Source organism: Mauremys reevesii, linkage group 17 (genome assembly GCF_016161935.1).
Source record: "Mauremys reevesii isolate NIE-2019 linkage group 17, ASM1616193v1, whole genome shotgun sequence".
Classification (NCBI taxonomy): Eukaryota; Metazoa; Chordata; order Testudines; family Geoemydidae; genus Mauremys; species Mauremys reevesii.
In genome coordinates, this window is record NC_052639.1 from 15,055,079 (window position 1) to 15,068,193 (window position 13,115).

At 55.4% G+C, this 13,115-nt stretch overlaps 1 protein-coding gene across 4 annotated transcripts in view; it reads left to right on the forward strand.

Moving 5' to 3' along the window:
• Window positions 1–9,006: 9,006 nt before the first annotated feature.
• The window catches only part of LOC120384921 (maestro heat-like repeat family member 5), a 924,418-nt gene continuing 920,309 nt past the window's right edge, over window positions 9,007–13,115 (forward strand). For 3 of the 4 annotated variants that reach the window (XR_005589164.1, XR_005589165.1, XM_039504023.1), the window contains exon 1: window positions 9,007–9,156. The gene's annotated coding sequence lies outside the window, so the exon portion shown is untranslated. Of the gene's footprint in view, window positions 9,157–10,975; window positions 11,103–12,151; window positions 12,343–12,760; window positions 12,848–13,115 lie in introns of those variants that run through there. The other variant, XR_005589166.1, reaches the window with a different exon arrangement.

Below are 13,115 nucleotides of genomic sequence, written 5' to 3' on the forward strand. Positions count from 1 at the left end.
GTGGGTATAATAGTGGGGGAAGCCTCCCCTGGCACAGCTGCCGCCAACCAGGCCCCGGATGCCTGGGCCCCAGTGCCCAGCCTGTGCTCCATCTCTTCCTGTATCTGCTTCCCACTTCTCCCAACCCCATCTGCCCACTGCTGCCTGGCTGAGTTCCCCCTCTCCTCCACTGCACCCCCGTCTCTGGGGTCCCTGCTGCTCACCGTGTGCCTCCTCTTCTCCACCCCCTCCCCCCGCTGGGTCAGTCCTGGGGCTGATTTATGCAACATCTTCATAAATGATCTGGATGATGGGATGGATTGCACCCTCAGCAAGTTCGCACATGACCCTAAGCTGGGGGGAGGGGTAGATATGCTGGAGGGTAGGGATAGGGTCCAGAGTGACCTACACAAATTACAGGATTGGGCCAAAAAAAAAATCTGATGAGGTTCAAGAAGGACAAGTGCAGAGTCCTGCACTTAGGACAGAAGAATCCCATGCACTGGTAAAGACTGGAGACCGACTGGCTAAGCGGCAGTTCTGCAGAAAGTGACGTGAGGATTACAGTGGATGCTAACTCATATCAAGCTTCTCAGTGTGCCCTTGTTGCCAAGAAGGCTAACGGCATATTGGGCTGCATTAGTAGGAGCATTGCCAGCAGCTCGAGGGAGGTGATTTTTTCCCCTCTATTCAACACTGATGAGGCCAAATCTGGAGTATTGTGTCCCGTTTTGGGCCCCCCCACTACAGAAAGGATGTGGAAAAATTGGAGACAGTCCAGCAGAGGGCAAGGAAAATGATTAGGGGGCTGGGGCAGATGATGTATGAGGAGAGGCTGAGGGAACTGGGCTTATTTAGTTTACAGAAGAGAAGAGTGAGGCGGGATTTGATAGCAGCCTTCAACTACCTGAAGGGAGGTTCCAAAGAGAATGGAGCTTGGCTGTGCTCAGTGGTGGCAGATGACAGAACAAGGAGCTATGATCTCAAGTTGCAGTGGGGGAGGTCTAGGTTGGATATTAGGAAACACTATTTCACTAGGAGAGCGGTGAAGCACTGGGATGGGTTCCCTAGGGAGGTGGTGGAATCTCCATCCTTAGAGGTTTTTAAGGCCCAGCTCGACAAAGCCCTGGCTGGGATGATTTAGTTGGTGTTGGTCCTGCCATGAGCAGGGGGTTGGACTGGATGACCTCCTGAGGTCCCTTCCAACCCTCATCTTCTATGAGTCTATCAGTCCTTTGTCCATCCCCTCAGTAGGCACCAACTTCCTCTGGCCAGTGGTGCTCAACTACGCTCTGCCCCAGGCCCCTCCCCCACTCCACCTCTTCCCCAAAGCACCGCCCCACCTTTTCCCTGGTCTGCCCCGCTGCACCCCCAAATCAACCCTTTCCTCTGCCCCCTCTCTTCCTAACCCTGTTCCACCCTCGCCCCACTTCTATCCCACCCCACCTCGCCTCTCCTCCATCTCCTCCCCCAAGTATACCATCTCCCCCTCCGCCCCGACCCTCCTGGAGTATCCTGAATTCCATGAAAGAGCTGTTTTGTGGTGGGCAGGAAGTGCTGGGAGGGAGCAGGAGGAGTTGCTCACTGGGGCCACTTGCATGCGAGACGCACTGCAGGCAGGGCAGAGCTTGGCTGCCAGTGGGTGCTAAGCACCCACTAATTTTTCCTTGTGGGTGCTTCACGCCCAGAGCACCCATGCAATTGGAGTCTATAATCCCCCTCCTCCAAATCAAAATCCCTAGAGATTTTGGGTGTCTCTCTCACTGTTGTTAATGTTACAAACTCTTCTGTGTGTGTGTCTCTCTGGGTGGGTGTCCAGGTGTGTTTATGGTTAAATTTATTGTGATGTCATGTATCCCAACAGCAAAGAATGTTCTGCTTCAGCATTCTTGCCCGGCCTTCAGTCTGCCAACTGGCTTGGTTGACAACGGCTGGTGACCCAAGGAGCTGCTGATAGACGCGGACTAGCCATCTCTCAACAACTTCTTGAATCAGCTATTTCCACAGGTGTTCGAACGAAGATGAGTTTTTACAGAAGGTAATTCCCAGATTCTGTTTCTGCTCCTTAGATCGCACATGGCAGGTTGGTGCCTCTTTCTCCTAGCCCAGGGGTGGCCAACCTGTGGCTCCGGAGCCGCATGCGGCTCTTCAGAGGTTACTATGCAGCTCCTTGCATAGGCGCTGACTCCCAGGCTGGAGCTACAGATGCTGACGTTCCAATACGCTGTGGGGTGCTCACTGCTCAACCCCCGGCTCTGCCCCAGCTCCTGCCACCACCCCACCCCGTCCCCCCCGGCCCCTAGCCCCGAGCCTGCCATGCCCTCGCTCCTCCCCCCTCCCCACCACAGCCTCCTGCGCACTGCCAAACAGCTGATTGCAGCGGGCGGGAGGAGTGGGGAGGGAGGGGGAGGCGCTGATTGGGGGGGCTGCCGGTGGGAGGGAGATGCCGGGGGCTGGGGCGGTAGTGGATGAGGGCTGCTGACATATGACTGTGGCTCTTTGGCAATGTTCACTGGTAAATTCTGGCTCCTTCTCAGGCTCAGGTCGGCCACCCATGTCCTAGGGACTGGTGGGGGCCAGGGTTGCAACAGTCAGGTCTCAACGTTCCGTTTTGATTTGAACGTCGGCATCTTTCAGCTCCCTCCTGCGCCAGCCTCTCACCTTCTCTGGAGGCAGATTTCCACTGTTTTAACTTTCAGCAGACGAGTGGGGTGAATTTCCAGGGTATCACCTAAAGGGAAGATAACAAAACTGGTGTAGAATTTAGACTGATATCTCCATAAATAGTATTTCCTCTGGAGTTGCCCCAATGCACTCCTTGCCTTCCTGTTGGGAATAGAAACCTTTGTCTCATGTAATGATTGTCTAATGTAGGTGTATTGTTCATTCCTCTGGGGCACTGGCTACTGTCTGAACACAGGATAATGGGCTAGATGGACCTTTGGTTGGACCCAGGATGGGTGGTCTTGGGTTGCTTATGTTCTCGGTTGTATGAACCAGTCCTGGCTATTAGAGGAGCAGATGGCTTCAAAAGACCGGTCTCCTGGACCTGTGAATCCTGGGCAAACTAATTCCTTCCTTTAGAGAATGACAGAAAAACCCATTTCCTCCTTCTTTCTATTCCAGGCTTCATTCCTTTTTCCAAAGACTCATCTCTAGGGAGCACAGAGAGATCCATGTGCACAAAGTGCTTGTCCAACCTGTAGCAATGGAGGCATGCTCTGACTTTAGCCAGCAAGAACAGGCCTTGCCAGAGAAGCCCCAGAGAAGGAAATGTTCATGGTCCATCCTGTCAGGCATGAAGAGACTCTGTGTCTGTAACCAATCTGACACCTCGATGGCAGACAGGGATGAGGAGAGAACAATTTCCTCACAAAGAAGGTGGAGGCACTTGTCCCGGAAGAAGATAGCAGCTGAGAACCAGGTGGAGTCAGAGGAGGTGAAGCTGCAGGAGGATACAGGGAAAGTTGAACTGGATCCTACAGGTGAGGATTCAATCCACATGGTTAGCGAGGAGCATGTGAGGAATACTCACACCAGTCACCCTACAAGCCTTACACATCAGGGCCTTCTCACGGGACAGCGATGGGTACCAGGGCCGGCTCTGGCTTTTTTGCCACCCCAAGCAAAAAAAAAAAAAAAAAATTGTGCAGAGGCCGAAGTGGCGATGGGGTTGGGGGGAACAAACCTGCCAGCCAGCGGAAACAGCAAAGGGGGGAAACCAACCTGCCAGCCAGCCGGCCGGAGCATCAAAGGGGGTGGGAAACCTGCTGGCCGGTCGGAGCAACAAGGGGGCGGGGGGAGGGATGAATCAAACCTGCTGGCTGGAGCAGTGAAGGGGGGGGCGTGAAACAAACCTGCCGGTCGGAGCGATGGGGGGGGGGCATGAAACAAACCGCCCAGCCGGCCGGAGCAGTGAAGGGGGGTGAACAAACCTGCCGGCCATAGCAGCAAAGGAGGGAGCAGCAGGAAACCTGCCGGCCGGTCGGAGCGATGGGGGGGGGGGCATGAAACAAACCGCCCAGCCGGCCGGAGCAGTGAAGGGGGGTGAACAAACCTGCCGGCCATAGCAGCAAAGGAGGGAGCAGCAGGAAACCTGCCGGCCGGTCGGAGCAGCGGGGGGCGGGGGTGTGTGCGAAACAAACCGCCCAGCCGGCCGGAGCAGTGAAGGGGGGTGAACAAACCTGCCGGCCATAGCAGCAAAGGAGGGAGCAGCAGGAAACCTGCCGGCCGGTCGGAGCAGCGGGGGGCGGGGGTGTGTGCGAAACAAACCGCCCAGCCGGCCGGAGCAGTGAAGGGGAGTGAACAAACCTGCCGGCCATAGCAGCAAAGGAGGGAGCAGCAGGAAACCTGCCGGCCGGTCGGAGCAGCGGGGGGCGGGGGTGTGTGCGAAACAAACCGCCCAGCCAGCTGGAGCACCGAAGGGAAGAAAAAATAAAAAACCAAAAAGAAAAAAAATACCTGCGGGCGACGGGAACACGGGTGCAGGGGGACTCCGAGCCCTGCAGACCCTGGGCAGCGGAGTGCCCACTCCAGCGAGCGAGGGGGGTGGAGCCACGGGGGGCGGCCAGGGCTTCCTAAAGTGGGGGGCTCGCGCTGCCTGCTGGGAGGGCTCCACGCTGCTCCGGTGGGCAGGATGGTGGGCTTGCCGCCGACCTGGCCCCGCGCCCAGCAGCTCCCCCCCGCGGCGCTGCCACAAACCAAAAAGAAAAACCTGCCGAGGCAGCGGAAGCAGCAAAGCCCCCCCCCCAAAATGGGATTGGACGGACTGCCGCCTTGAATCTGCCGCCCCAAGCACCAGCTTGCTCGGCTGCTGCCTGGAGCCGGCCCTGATGGGTACCTCAGACTCTGGAATCCATTTAGTGCCAGATCCTTTTGGCAAGGGTGGCCAAGGTCCATCTCTGAGGTGGGGAGAGCTGAGTGTGTCAGGTCACCTCTCTGGGGTCTGGCACTGTGGGGTGGGGAGTACTAACATTGCTCCGGGCTGTAAGGAGAACAGAGAGGCTGGACGTTGTAGGAAATCATTTCTTGTCTCCTGGATCGGGTCCATTTCATCAGTAAATGCTCCAGAGGTCCCAGCTGGGAACCGTACCAGAGCTGAGCCATTACTTCTTGGGGGGTTAAATGCAAATGAGGCCCGTTGCCCATCACTGACAGGGAAGGTGTGCAAGGGGAGGGGACAAGTAGAAAACACCATGGAAAAGAAACTTGCCCCCAGGTCCGAGGAAGCCTCGTGTGGTAAAAGCCCCATCAAAGATCCATGAGATCGGAGTTCTCTGCTTAGCTGCCAACAACCTTCAGTCTGACCCTGGGCAATTCACTTCAGGGCTCTGGGCCCGACCTCCATCCTCTGTAAAGCAGGGATACTACATGGAAAAGGGAAATGTTACGAATGTTTCTTTCTGCTCCAGGGACGAAGAAGGAGGCGTCGGAGTCGCAGGGGAAGTGGGAAAAGGAGCCCAGAAGAGCAGGAAGAAGAGCGCACTCCCACCCCTCATTACCAAGCAGCTCCCATATGACCATGGTAATGACGCTTTGTGACTGTGCTATTGGAAAGCCTCCCTGCTGGGTGTATTAATATCTCCCGGAGCTGGGATCTCTGACAGGAGACCTACCTGCCCCTTGCTCAGGAGCTGAAAGGAAACACTCTTCAAGTGTGATCGACTCCAGCCAGTCTTTACGAGTTTCTCTGGGTTGCTTGAACGAGGCCCAGGTTGACAAAGGGGTTCAGGCACCTCAGGAAGTTCAGAGGTGCTTAGTGGGATTCGCAGAAGTGCCTGACTCAGGTGCCTGATTCTGATGCACTCTCCATGGGACACAGGCACTGCTGAAAATCCTACCAGGCCCCTCCCTGCACTTGTAGGGGTAACCCACACACCTGCTGGGTGGGGTGTTCTGGCCCGTCTAGTGGCACCAGGACCACTTAGAGACAGAGATCAAAGGAGTCTGCTCTAGAGCCTTAGCTAACAGCCAGTTGGGTTTTAGCTGCTGCGGAGAGGCTCCTGCACTAAACTCCAGAAATCCCAGGTTGGATCCTCTGCCAGGAGTATCTATGCGAGTGTGTCGCTCTGGTGTGCTCTACTGCATCCTCAGCTGCTGGCGTCCAGGACAGACGGGGCTAATCCAGCCACGCAGGCCAGCTGCAGTAACACTCAGGAGGTGCCTGAGACACCAGGGCAAAGGCCTTCAGCACCCCAGGCCCTGGGTTTAGGTGACCCTGGAACCAGCCCCCCTGCAGTAACATTGTGCCCAGTGAGTTCTGACCCACGGGGGGCTGGCCCCAGAGGCCCACAGTTTGGGATTCTCCTCAGCCAGGCAGACTTGCTCCTTCAGTCGAAGCTACTTTCTGTCCTGCCGGCGATTCCTGCCTGTTTTGTGGCAGCACCACACGCTGCAGGGTGGGGAAGGAAGAGGCATTTCCGCTTGGGCCCTGTTCTCAGTCCTTTCCTCGCAGACACTGTGGGCTGCTAGAGTTGCTGAGCCAATCTGCTCAGGTGCTCGGGGTGGGATGGGACATGGGGCAGGTTCTGCAGTGACCCACGGCTGCACTCAACAAGCAACTTGACTGGGCTTTGCAGGCCATTGAGGCTTTCTCAGCAAAAGCTGGGCTTCCTGGGGGGAGGGGCTAGAGAGGGAGGAAATGGGGTGCCCTTGGGGTCCCAGCACCGGCTGAGAGGCTCCCATCTCTTCTCAGGCAGGGGGGAGGGGGAAGTGTATGAAAGACTGAGGAAACCTCGGCACCTGTTGAGGTTTGTTAAGAAAAGGGCTCAGCCGGAGTCTCCACGCTCACGGGGCGCTGCCAGCCTCCCGCCGGGACAGACTGTTCCAGGGCAGCTGAGCGATGGAAATACTCAGTCCCGACAGGCTCTGTCCTCTCATTGCAGACCCCGGGAGCAGCTTCCCTCAGCCCAGCTCCAAGCCCTGCTGATGAGAGCCGTGAAGGGTCTGACGACACCCACCCTGGAGCGATTTCAAGCCGCCGAGGAAGAGCTGAGGACCATCGTGTCTCTACACGGAGACAAGATGGAGAGAGTAAGAGACTCCCGCCGTGGGGCAGGGGGATGCTGCGCAGAGAGGGGGAGGGGAGAATTTCCTCTCCTAGGAAACTGTTCCTGGGACACACGGGCATGGTGCTGTGAAGGGTGGCTGAGCCCCTTTCCCTTCATCGCTTGGCCGCGGGGATCCGCAGCGTGAGGTGTTTGACCTGTTCTCTGCCCGCTGGAGCTCTGACACGTCCCTGAGGACAGCCCAGCCCCACTGAAGGGGAGCGATAGCCCCAGCCCTGGCAGCGCAGCACTTACCTAGTCTGCCCAGGGGCCTCCACACTGGTTTCCTCAGACATGCTGCGGGGCCTTGTTTTTCCAGCTGAAGGATCAGGAGGAATTTGGCTTTGCACTTTTCTCTCTGTCTCTCCCTAGCTCTGATCCTGCTGCCCATCCCCACAGGATCTGAGTGCCTCCCCCGTGAATTAGACTGGCCTAGGGAGGTTTCTGGCAGACTTCATTTCTACATCCCCTGGGTAGGAGGCTCTCAGAGTCATTATTCCCCCTGATTAATGAAGCTCCACCACCCTCCTGGGAGGTAGGAATTCAACCCATTTGACACCTGGGGAAACTGAAGCCCAGAGAGCTCCTTGAGTTGCCCAAGCCTGCGCAGGTGGGGTTATCGAGAAAGGAATCAGGGTTCACGTTCCCTACAGTCCTTTAACTGTTGCCTTCAATCGCTCGGCCTGGAAATAGGTGACATTCCTGCCCTTCCCCAGATACCGCCTGCCCATGGCGCCTAAGTGCAGACTTATTCCCTTCCTGGGCTTTGGCTTTCCTGGAAACTCGAGACTCATAAACAAACAGAATCCTGAGCCTGAGCTTCCTCCCCAAACCTGCCTGTTCCTGGGGTTTCCTGCAAGTCGTCCCTGTCTCTGTCCGAGTTCCCTGTTTCCAGCAGGTCCGAGGGGGAAGATAACAAATGGCCCCTCAATCAGGAGATTGATTTGTGCAGGGCTCTAACTCCTGCTAGCAGAACAGGGCACCAGAATCCAGCCACCCGGGTTGTAGCTCCTGCTCCTTGTTCGAGAGAGGAAAGAGCAATGACCAGTTCCTCATGGAAGAGCCCGAGGGGGCGGCTTGTCCCTTTCGGGTCTGTCTACCTTGTGCTGCAAACTCTGCAGCAGGAGCCGGAAAGCCTGGCCCTATGGACGTGGGCTCCCAGGGCTGGCACAGTGGGGCCAAACGGCAACGCAGCCTCTTCTGGGCTTGGGCTGGAACTGGAGCTCTGAAGCCTGGGGAGGAGGGGGCTTCAGAGCCTGGGCTCCAGCCCAAGTCTCCAGGTCTGCACTGCTGTTCCCAGTGCCATAGCCTGAGCCCGAGGTTAGAGACCCGGCTTTGAGATTGGTTACGGCAGGTTTTAAAATCCCGCAGTGTAGAGGTTCTCCTTAGGGCTGGGGCCTGGAGCTGGCTAGCCCCGTCCAACTAGCCCTGCCTGCCATCTCTGGGATGGGCTCTGGGGTACATCAGTGGAACCAGCTGGGTCTGGAGCAGCGCTTCTCTACCTGGGACATCCTCAGGGCCAAACAGGTGGTATTGGACGTGCCCCACACAGCACATATGGGGCCCACAATGGAAACTGGGTTGAGAAGCATGGGCCTGGAGGAACTGATTGTGCTAGAGAGATCAGCAGGAAGCTGCAGAGATGGAGGAAAGGCTCCTGCAGGGAAGCCCTTGAGAGCAGGCTGAGAGCAGTTTGCTAAGGCAGGGAAGGCCCTGGGATAGCAGGGGAGTTTGGGCTGTGCCCACAGTAAGGTTTGGGGGAAGTCTTTTGTGTGTGTTTCTGAGCTTTAAGGTACTAAACCAGACCTCAGGAAGGCTGGGGTTCCTGGACTTGTCAAAGCCTCTTTCTTCAGATTATGGAGGAGCCAAGATGGGCAACCGAGGTGAGAGGCGGCTTGCAGGGCTGCCAGGAGGGGTTACCTGGGAGGTTGTCACTCATGGATAAATCCATCCCTCAACTTTCTGGCATTCTTCCAGGTTGAGACGTCGTGGGACGTATCTTAATCTGGCTGGACAACGTCTGTCATCCCAGAGCCAGAAAAGCAGCACTGAGGGCCACGGCCTTGCTGGCTCGTTCCCACCCCCAGGACGTGGTTCTGAGCTGTGTGGCACACACGCTGTCCTCGGACAGGTAGGAGCGGCTCTGTTATCACCTCAGGCCATTATTTCTCTTCCTGCTCCTACCGACAGGCCACAGTCCGGGAAGGGTCCGTCGGGCTCACGCAGCTGGAGGGAGTTTCCTGCTGTGCAGAGAGCTGTCCAGGCTCACCAAGAGGAGATGCCCAGGCCCAGCCACTGAGGAGCCAACCCTCCTCCTGCACTCCCCAGGATGGAGACGTGCCAGTTTTCTGGGGAAGTCCAGCACTGTCCTGATTTCTATGGGTCACCCCACTTCCTCTCCCGTCCAGTACAGGGCCAATAAATGACTTTGGGGCTCACTCCACATCCCTGGGTCATGAGGTCTGGCTGCTCCCTATTGTGTGAGAGAAGGCAGAGATGGAAAAGGTCCATGAGGTCCATCTGTCCGTCCGCTGGGGACCAGTGCAGGATTGTTACCTGCAGTCAGATCCCTAGTTATTCCATGGCTGAGGAAGTGGTGAAAAAATGCACTCATCCTTATGGCGCTGCGCAGCAGAGGTAAATCTCTTCAGACAGAAAGTTCCAGACCTAATTGTTGCAAACTAAATAAATAAATAAATGATCCACACATGACCAGAGCGTAAATGCAGTGCAGCCTGCCTGAGTCTGCAGACAGCCGGCAAGAACAGCTCTGAGAGGGGTGAGTGCCTCTTTTCATCTCAATACGTTGTGAACCCTGAGTCCTGCTGGTTATTGCCGATCACTTTGCAGAGTCATCCAGCTGAGGTGTTTATAATACAGTCTCCATGTGCCTAGGGGCCGTGAAACCCAACTGGACCCTCGCCAGAGGTCAAAACTCCGTCTTTCCTCAGCATCCTCTGCAATGCAGTTCTGCACTGACCATAGACAAATCTGTGTCACATGGGAGAGAGAATTGAAGAGCAGCATGAAAGAAACTGAATTTCTTACCCAGTTCCGTTACCAGAGGAATACAGTGTTGGTTTTCATATTGATTTGAGTGTTTGATTTGTAAACCTTTCAGGTTTGAATTCCTTGAAGCAGCCCCAGTGCTTTCCAGGGTCTGTGCTCAGAACCTATAGAAACTCGGCAGCGTTGGCACAGAATTTCAGTCAAGCTTCCTGAAGACCTTAAATCCAGGCCATTTGCTCTTGGTTTGTCCAACCTAGTTCTCAGTGTCCCCAGGGCTTGACCACCATGTCCGACCTTCCTCACCAAACTTGGAAGTTAAATGACTGGAAGCCTTTTGGATCTGTCTGCAGTCTTCCTGTGCGGATGCCTGGGGGGACCAGGAGCGGTTAGATCAGCAAGAATGGAGAGAAGAGAGGAGGGGGATTTCAGTACTAGTTTCCTTCCAGCTCTGTCACACTGGGCAGTACAATCTCCCCTGAACCCTCTCCTATCAGGGCATGTTCTGAGTCAGTGTCTGACCCGTCCACCACACTGCAGTAGGATTCAGCTGCTAAGAGACACTTGGCCAAATGCTGGGTCTCAGTTACACCCCCAAATAGCCAGAGGAACTGCACTGAGGTCAGGCAAGTTCCTCGGGACTGAGCCTAGCGTAACAGAGCAGAATGTTGCACAGTCTGGTGGTCACACTGTGCTGGTCACTCGGTGGTCAGATCATGGTCACTGTCCTGGAAACAGCGGTGCTAGCTTCAGGAACAACAACCCATTAGGGGAAAGGAATAAATACAACCTTCTCTGACGGGACTTGCCCTGCCTCAGCCTCCCTGCACCAATCGGTGTCTCCTCTCTCAGACGCCTTTCCTGCCCGTTTTCCAAGCCTCTCCCTGGGGAGGGCAAGAGGTGGCCAAGCAGGGAAGGTCTGACTTCTCTTTCTGAATCTGCAGATGTGCCATTGAGCTGTGGAAGGCCCTGGGGGAAGAACCACAGCTCCCACGGGAGGTGCTGCAGCAGCTGCTGGACAAGCTCCAGCAGAGACACCGGGAGGAGAAGAGCGGCAATGTGTCTCTGGCTGTAAGTGAGGTTTGAGATGTCACTTTGAGAACCCGCAACCGCGGGGAGGATAGTGCATCTGTGTGTGTCTGTGAGCTTCACCCCTTCTTAGCTTCAGGCCACGGCTCCACTACACAATGAAGCCGACCTGCGTAATCTCGGCATACAGCCGCCACAGCAATTCTATCCCTTGTGTGTGTCTGCACTTTGCTGCTTGTGTCGGCAGTGCACGTCCTCACCAGAAGCGCTCGTCTCGATTGTACGGTCAGGGTGGGGCATTGTGGGAAGGCTCCTGAAAGCCAGTTGACGTACGCGACGTTGTGTCTACACTGACACTGCATCGACCTGGACTCTCTGCCACTTATGGAGGTGGAGTTATGAATTTGGCACCAAGGGGCAGTTCTGCCAATGGGAAGGAAATTCCATAGTTAGGGTGATGCTGGGTGAGGGGCCTTGCATTGACATAACTCTGTAATGCAGACCAGGCCTTAGTGTGTCCTGGCCACCTGCTAGCAAACCAAAGAGGTGTAAATAAAGCTTCACCCAGGAAAAGTTACTGATCTGAAGCGGTTTATCTGCTGGTGCCCTGGCTCTGTTTGCCGCTCTAGGTGGCTCTTTAGTGAGCAGGTGCAGTTCGGGTGTCTCTTGAAGTATCCAGGTTTCTGGCTCTCTAAATTGTGACTAGAAATCTTCCCAGCATGGGATCATGAGATGTCCAGTACTTTTGACTGGGCCAGAAACACTGGGTCTACAAGAACAGATCTCCTCAGGATGGTTTCAGCCCGTGCAGTCATGGCTGGAAACCCAAAGCACAGAGTCTGCACCATTAAGCGAAATAATGGGGAATAACATCATCCAGACTCCTCTGACCTTTCCGTAGGGCTCCATCCTGCTTCCGTTCCAGGAATGGGTGAAGGTTCAGGACCCTCCAAATCTCTCCTCCTCTCAGGAGCCAATCCTCTTTGTAATAGGCTGGGAGGAAATGAGACCTGAGAAAAGGACAATAGCGAATGGCAATGGGGGCAGGTGGCAGATTGGGATAGTGGAGTGAAATTCTTCCCCCCCTCCAGGCAATGAGGACCATTTACGAGGTCCTTTTCCTATGGGGATACCGAGAAGCCATCCTGGAAATGTATCCCCAGATGCTCATCCTCTGCGTCAGGCAAGTGCAGTATGTGATGGATCTGCACTTGCCAGGGACCTACATGGCCAGCACGACATCCAGCCCCGAGGAGGGATCCAGCTGCCTCAACCCCCTAAGGTAATGACTGAAAGGAAAAGGAAGAACAGATGTGCTCTGCTAAACACATGTAGGCTGTTCATGGCCATCATTTGTTCGGGTGCTATAGTTAGCCCAGGCTCACTTACACCAACTAAGGATCTGGCCCCACATGCCCGCTTGAGTCCTGTTACCTGTCACAGTAAAGAATCAAGTATTCAACAGCATTGAGTGATGACATCAACCATCTTAAGAAGCTACAGTGTCACTAACTGGTTACAAACTCAATGAAACTGCAGTGTCGACAGGGCCCATTGGGCAGGGGAGCACCATGATATCACACTGGATCTATCCTCGGGAGGCTAGCTCCTGCTGTCCATGCTGTGTGTGCCAGGGCGTGTGCAGCTTTGCCATGATTGGGGCTGATCTCGTTGCCTGACACTGGTATTTTTGTCTTTAGCACGTCGGTGGAGGCTGTGAAGACTCTTTTTCCATGCCCGGATACTGGAAGGAATTTGCCAGCATCCAATTTCAGCAGGGTTGGGACATGATAGCCTCACGATATTACTACTGCAGGGTGTTGGCGTGATTGCAAGGTAGGAGCCCAAAGTTTCCTCTTCAGTGGGTCTCTCTTGGGAATGGGATTTCCGTGTGAAATGTTCCTCTGTTCCAGGCTGCCATCTCAGCCCAGCAACTAGAGAGGAACTCTCTCTCCCCCTTGATAACCACAAGGGACTTTCTGCTCCATGTTCCAGAGCCATGATCGAGTTTGAGAACCTCAGCTCCCTGCCGTCTTCAGAGAGGCCGTCACCACT